Here is a 7,183-nt window from a genome sequence, read left to right on the forward strand (position 1 = left end):
ACATTTGCAGCTGCTTTTGTGTGGGAGCTATCTTCAATCCCACTCACTTGGACTGCTCAGCTCCCATTGAAAAAATAGATGTTGTCGGTTAAGTTATACCACTGCGTATGGGAGCTACAAGAAAGCTGGTACGGAGACCGCAACTACAGTGGTAAGTATGTCCCTATGTAGTCTATTAACCAGCACTGTGCCACATTTGCATCTGCTTTCCTGTGGGAGCTATCTTCAATCCCACTCACTTGGACTGCTCAGCTCCCAGGGAAAAAAATATATGCTGTCAGTTAGTTATAGCACTGTATATGGGAGCAACAAGAAAGCAGAAAGGCAGACCTCAGTTACAGTGGTAAGTAGATCTCGGTGTACCCTATCAGCTAGCACTGTGTCACAGTTACAGTTGCTTTCTTGTGGGAGCTATCTTCAATCCCACTCACTTGGACTGCTCAGCGCCCATTGAAAAAATACATGTTGTCGGTGGAAGTTATACCACTGCGTATGGGAGTTACAAGAAAGCAGGAAGGCAGACCCCAGCTACAGTAGTAAGTAGGTCCCCATGCAGTCTATCAGCCAGCACAGTGTGACATTTGCAGCTGCTTTCCTGTGGCAGCTACCTTAGATACCACACTTTTTCTCCTCAGCTCCCATTGAAAAAATACATGTTGTCGGTTAAGTTCTACCACTGAGTATGGGAGCTACAAGAAAGCAGGAAGGCAGACTCCACCTATAGTGGTAAGTAGGTCCCATTGCAGTCTATCATCTTGCACTGTGTCACATTTGCAGCTGCTTTCCTGTGGGACTTATCTCCAATCCCATGCACTTGGCCTGCTCAGCTCCCATTGAAAACACACAGGCTGCCAGTAGAAGTTACGCCACTGCGTGTGGACACTACAAGAAAGCAGGTACACAGACCCCAACTACAGTGGTAAGTAGGTCCCCATGTAGTCTATCAGCCAGCACTGTGTCACATTTCCAGCTGCTTTCCTGTGGCAGTTATCTCCAATCCCATGCACTTGGCCTGCTTAGCTCCCATTGGAAAAATACAGGCTGCCGGTACAAGTTACGCAACTGCGTCTGGGCACTACAAGAAAGCAGGTACACAGACCACAACTACAGTGGTAAGTAGGTGTGGTAGTTTGAGCCTGGCTGGATGCCAGGTGCCCACCACACCACTCGGTCCCCCACCTCCTCAGCAAGCCAGGGAAGGGGAGAAAATAAGATGGGAGTCTCGTGGGTTGAGATAAAAGCAGTTTAATAAAGAAGCAGCAAAGCCGCGCGCGGGAAGCAAAGCAGAAGCAGATAAAGCTGTTCCTCTCCACTTCCCATCAGCAGCGATGTCCGGCCACCTCCCGAGAAGCAGGGCTGCGGTACGCGTAGCGGTTGCTTTGGGAAGGCCAGAAATGAATCTCGCCTCCCCTTCCTGCTCCTCTCCCCCAGTTTATAATACTGAGCTGACGTCATATGGTATGGAATATCTCCTTGGTCAGCCTGGGTCAGCTGTCCTGGCCATAGTCCCTCCCAAGATCATGCCCACTCATAGCTATTGGTGAAGGTGGGGGAAGGAATGCTGGAGGGACAGCCCTGATGCTGTGCAAGCGGTAGTCATAATATTGATATCAACAGTAAGCACAGCACTGCAGGAGCTGCTGTGGAAAATCACTACCGTCCCAGACCCACTACAGACAGTCACAGGAATGCAGACATATTACAAACACTATTGTTTCTGTGTTCAAACGAAACACACAGTCAGTAATATCAATCATGAAAACATCTCCTTAATTGTAGCATTCTTTTTTCATAAAGTGTATGCTCAAAAGACCTTGTAAACTCTTACAAGGGCTCCAAGTTTGCTGCATGTCCAATATGTTCATGTGGCTGCACAGCTTCTGAAGTTGTGTTCTATGTTCTGCATTGTCAGTTCCCAGACCTGTAGGCAAAACCTCAGATTGAACGTCGTATTCGTTAACTGACATCTTCAAGCCTGGAAGCCTGGTAACCCGGACCTTGGATAACAAAACACATCAAGTTGAAACCATAACTCATCAGTAGTCTCTCTCTAACTCTAAGCTACTCTAAGTAAAACTTTAAACATGTACCCATTTATTGATACCTGTAAGTAATTGGTTTTCTCCCAATGTCCCAACAGGCACGTTCCCATGTTTAATTCTTCTCCAGATATTGCCATCTTTTTCATCATAATAGTGTCGTAAGGAACTTGTAGTTAACTCCATGGAACACAACCAAGAGAGCAACCAAGTAAACAATCTGAGCCCTGATTACACAAGTTACATCTGAAATACACACCACACAGAATAACTTCCTAGACCAAAATAGAAGAAGAAAACTGCTGGGGGGACACAGTTAGAAAAACTCTAAACAATAGCATAGCAATCAGAAAAAGGCTGAGATGTGCCATATAGGAAAGGAAGCTGCTAAAGAGAATTACTTCCAGTAATTCCCCGTTTCCATTTTATTTTTCATCTGAAATTGACTGAATGGTCAGATGGAAAACAGCATCACACATTATAAAACACTAACTAACTGTACTCTTGGACAGGACCAAGCAGCCACAAGAGGCACGTCACGATCCTGAGATGGAGGGGTGGCCTTTCTGATGAACTTGTCCAGACAATTGAAAAATAACCAACTCTTTAAGCAAAACTCATCTCTAAGTCAATCTCCTACCAACAAGGTTTTGGGAGAATAGGAGAATGCTGAGAGGAAACACTCACTGCATGGAGGGCTGTTACCTTCTAGTCAGTCTTACCCAGAAGAATATTTGCCAGTGCCTTTATTACAGGCCAGGGAACTGACAGAACAATACAAACATGGCACTGACTAATATTTTCTTTTCAGGAAAACCTGAAGAGTTGACTCTGAGAAAACCAATAATTAAAACAATTTCATCCCATGCCTGAGATTATCGCCATGAGAAGTTATCTCAGTTTACCACAGAATGGCTGTGGCTGGAATGGCCCTCTGGAGATAATTGCATCCAAACTCCCTGCTCAAGCAGGGACACCTAGAATCATGTGCCCAGGACCACATGCTGGTTGCTTCTGCTTATTTCCAAGGACAGAGACTCTACAGTCTCTGAGAAACCTGTTCCAGTGGTCAGACACCACCACAGTAAATTATCCAACAGTATTACCTGAATACCGTGTGGAATCAAATTGAACTTGGAACGGACAGAAGCAAAGAAAAGAACAGGTGCTCTTGGTAAAGGAGTTTAGATACAAATATTTTGTAATGCTACAATACTATACCTCCAATTGGGTCAATCCCAGTTGTGTTTCCCAAGGGCAGTACTACTTTTACTTTGTGTAGTTCTCCTTTAACTGTTTGATGAATAGAATTAGTTACCTAAGGAAAAAAAGTCACTGCACTTGAGGTGAATTCCAACATAACTTTACAATAACTGCAATGAAACAAATCTTCCAAGCTTAAACATGACACGAGTATTAAACAAATAAAACCAGATTTTGTTACTCATTAAGGAAGGAGCTTCCTGAATGGGACAGTACTCAAACACAGTTTCATTTACAGAGGCTACCCTTCCCCCGTTGAATCCCCACAGATGCAAAAGCAGCAATAACGTTTTCTGGAAGAAGATACTGAATTCAGAAGAATTGAAGAAAAAAAATCCCATAAATCTCACTTGATTTTGCAGGAAAACAAACCAAGAAAGCTGACTTCTCAGAATCTGGCCAATAGTAGATATTTCTTGTCAATACTAATGAGGAGTTAAATTTGAAAACTAAGTTTGCAGTCCATTACTGCTTTCTTACAGAAAATAACACACAAAGAGCAATAAAAGAACATACCATTGAAAATCTGATAAATATTACCTTTGGGTTCCACTCCAGTTCATTACCAATGGGTGTCACTCTACAAAGTCCCCAGCCTGAGGTGGCAGACACTGAAACTTGGCAGGTGAGTGAAGCAGCTGGTAACTTTGGACTTGACATGTTCTGCCTTCATCTATATAGTTAATTTTGACACTATAGAACATATTTTCCTTCTCTTTTGGGGAAATATCTAGCACCTGAGCCCTTCAGAGTTGGAGAGGAAACAAAGAATTATTATAGTTGTAAAGTTTCTTCACCTACTTGTGTCTAAAAAAGATTAAACTTTCACAGCACAATGTTCAGTGGTGTGTATGTGGAGCCATTCTGGCTTCCCTTCAGCACAGGCAGCATGGGAGAGCTTTTTAAAGAACAATTTGTACAGCAGAGATTTTTTTGCTAGTTTTCATGGTGGGTTAACTTTAACTTAGCAGTAAAAGTTCTCAATTACTTTGTATTAAAAAGTGCACATGAATAATTTAAACCAAAATAAATCCACATTTTTACCTGTGAACAACTGTTTTCTGACACAAACCATGAAATGCCAGCTTCTCCACATTTTTAACAGCAATCTTATTACCAGGTTCCTTAAAATACCCAATAATTCCTTCAGCAAGAATTGTATATTGGTTCTTCTGCTGATCTACTATTTGACCAAACTAGTTTGTTGCATTTACAACATGGAGAGGCAGAATCTGAAAGCATAAAATACGTTATAAAGACAACTGATGGTTTCTTAAGTTAATGAGACGTTTTCATGTTGAAGGTGACCTACCTCTTTCCAGCCTAAAGAGATGACAAATACTGCTGTACACATGCATTTCAGAAGATGATGACCTCTTATTACTCCAAAGATTAGGAATAATCCTGAATGAATGAATCCTTATGAATGGTAACTGTCCATAGCCCAGTCCAGACTGGACAGAGGTTTATAGAGCAAGATCCATTAGGTCTTGGTGGTATTCCACCTAAATGAACACTAGTGAACTACAGTATTACCTGTCAAGCTACTAACCACTAAGGCATTTCACATCATCCAAGCTTAATTTTAAGTGTTCTCCAACCTTACAATGAGATTTACAAGAACTGACTGGGGAAGCGTGACGCCTTCCCTCTTTTTGCACGGAAAATGCTTGACATAAGCTATCAAGAACACCAATTCACAAAATGCTGGGTGCATTTCATCCAAAGGCTCATGCTAGGCACAAGTACTGAGATACAGCTGAGTGTATGAGGCCAGACAGAAAAGAAGACCAGAAAGGTAATTTCCACTTACTAAAACCCTAAAACTCTCACAGTGCAACTAGAGATTCTTAAAGGAAAGCAACATGATACCGAGTTCTAAACAAAAGAGACACTGAACACTTATCCAATTGACAACTGATTTGTAAGACATATATCCAGGCTCTGCAGTCAGCAGAAGCAGAACTAGATGAGGAAAGAGGCCACAACTGCTGTCTTGAGTGCACAAAAGGGAAGTACAAGTTTATAACAGGAGTATTACGAAATCTGTCCAGGTTTCAAGCACTCAAACTGTATCTATAGGTTATCAACGAGTTTGAGCTACCAGCTGCCAACAAAAGCTTATTTATTAGGCAGAAATGGAGTGACACCAAGGAATCCACCCAGTTTTTATTGTGTATTCTCACAACCTATGATTTTTGGGAATGGGGAACACCCATTGATTGCATGACTTGAGCACACCTGAATTCTAGCTAAAGACAGGACAGGAAGAAAGTGTAAGCAGCTCATCCAAAAAGGAAAGCACCAGCAGTTCTTAGATCCAAGTACTAACCTTGAAAGGAAGCACCAGTGTCTACACATCTGCCCTCAGCAATCATTATCCAAGGTGGAGACGAGACAGACTCTACAGTACTGCTGTACAGGAAGACTCTCTAGTAAAGTCGGGACTGAAAAGCCAAGTGAAGGGAGTTTTGACATACAAACTGTTACTGAGATGTGAAGAGCCACTATAGCAAAGTCAAACCAGTAACCAGGAAGGTTTCATGACTATTTAACTACTAAAAATGGCAGTCTGAATGTAACAGGATTCTATCAAAACTGTTTTCAAAACCACAATGACACCTTAGTAGGAAGCAACTGCTCCATCTAGAAGAGAATTTATATCCCATGTCTATGGACAGTGCAAATAGAGAAAATATTTGGTTCAATTGACAAGGCCAGAATATACTCATTTTTCAGGAAGTCTGCATCAACGTGGCAGAGAAGGAAAAATCCTCCCTTCAACTCTTGTTAAACAGGCATGATCTTCCACTGCAACGTTTCTTCACTCCAGAGGATTGTGTTTGCTCTACTACAAAAATAATGACATTTACAGGACCTTTAATCTTTGCCTATTTTGGTTTATGTTCTAAATTGATAGAGGAAAGGAATAAACAGAACAAATGCCCTCTTCCCATAGAACATGAGGCTCCAATGCAGGAGAAAACCTAAGGTAAACTCAGAACCACCTACAAAACAATTTTAGGATTAAGGGAAAATCTGACACACACTTAAGCAACAGAGAAACTAAAAAAGCTAAAAATCTCCCAAATACCCAAGAGATGTGGGATATGTACTACATTAACATGAAGGTAATATGCTAAGGAGGTATTTAAGATGTGTTCCTGGTACACCAAACCAAGGGAAAAAGCAATAACTGTAACTTACCATCAGATATCCAGGTGTTTGTGTCACTGTATCTGGGATATGCTGGGGCACGTCTGTTTGTAAATTAACTTGATGACGATCCAGACACACTGTTCTGTTTCTACATATTTAAAAACTGGTTTTAGAACAAAGACCTTTTACTTGTAAACTATTTTTGATGTGGCTTACAACATCTTTTCACACTAACATTTCATCAGCCCTCAGCATTCAATTTCTGCTTCAAGTAGCACCAATGACTGGAGATTAGACAGAAGTGGTCAAAAAGCTCTTGTTGGACAAGTTTATACAATAAAACCAAAATCCACCAGGAAACTAGTTTCAGAATAAAACAAATACTAACACTGAATTTTGTGTTACTTGCAACAAGGGTCATCCACACTAGAAGGAATATCTGAGGGCTTCATCCAAGGCCCTGTTAGAATCCAGTTAGACACAGCTCAGAGAAGTCATCTACTTACCTAATCTGGAGGGACAGAAGACAACAGAGGAGAGAGCAAAGCATAAGCCTTGGGCAATTATGGGCTAGAATACTAATCAAAAAAGAGCCTGAAGTTCCCTCAAGAACACTTGGGCAGGAATGACAATGAATTATGATATCCTGTCAGGCTACATGAGATTGGTCTCCAGAAAATGTTGGTATTTTGATTCTCGTAGCAGTATCTAAGAAGAGTGAA

General features: G+C 41.5%; 1 long non-coding RNA gene across 2 annotated transcripts; it reads right to left on the reverse strand.

Moving 5' to 3' along the window:
* Window positions 1-1,769: 1,769 nt before the first annotated feature.
* On the reverse strand, window positions 1,770-5,685 carry LOC133629481 (uncharacterized). 2 transcript variants are annotated; one of them, XR_009821037.1, is made up of 5 exons: window positions 5,635-5,685; window positions 3,843-4,534; window positions 3,261-3,357; window positions 2,105-2,219; window positions 1,770-1,997 (listed from the first exon to the last, which is right to left on the reverse strand). It is a non-coding gene; the product is annotated as an uncharacterized LOC133629481 (long non-coding RNA). The 2 variants fall into 2 exon arrangements; XR_009821036.1 differs by lacking the exon at window positions 5,635-5,685 and having other exon boundaries at window positions 3,843-4,892.
* Between the last annotated feature and the right edge of the window lie 1,498 nt (window positions 5,686-7,183).

The sequence above is a fragment of the Colius striatus genome, unplaced genomic scaffold (assembly GCF_028858725.1).
Source record: "Colius striatus isolate bColStr4 unplaced genomic scaffold, bColStr4.1.hap1 scaffold_46, whole genome shotgun sequence".
In the NCBI taxonomy this organism is placed as follows: domain Eukaryota; kingdom Metazoa; phylum Chordata; class Aves; order Coliiformes; family Coliidae; genus Colius; species Colius striatus.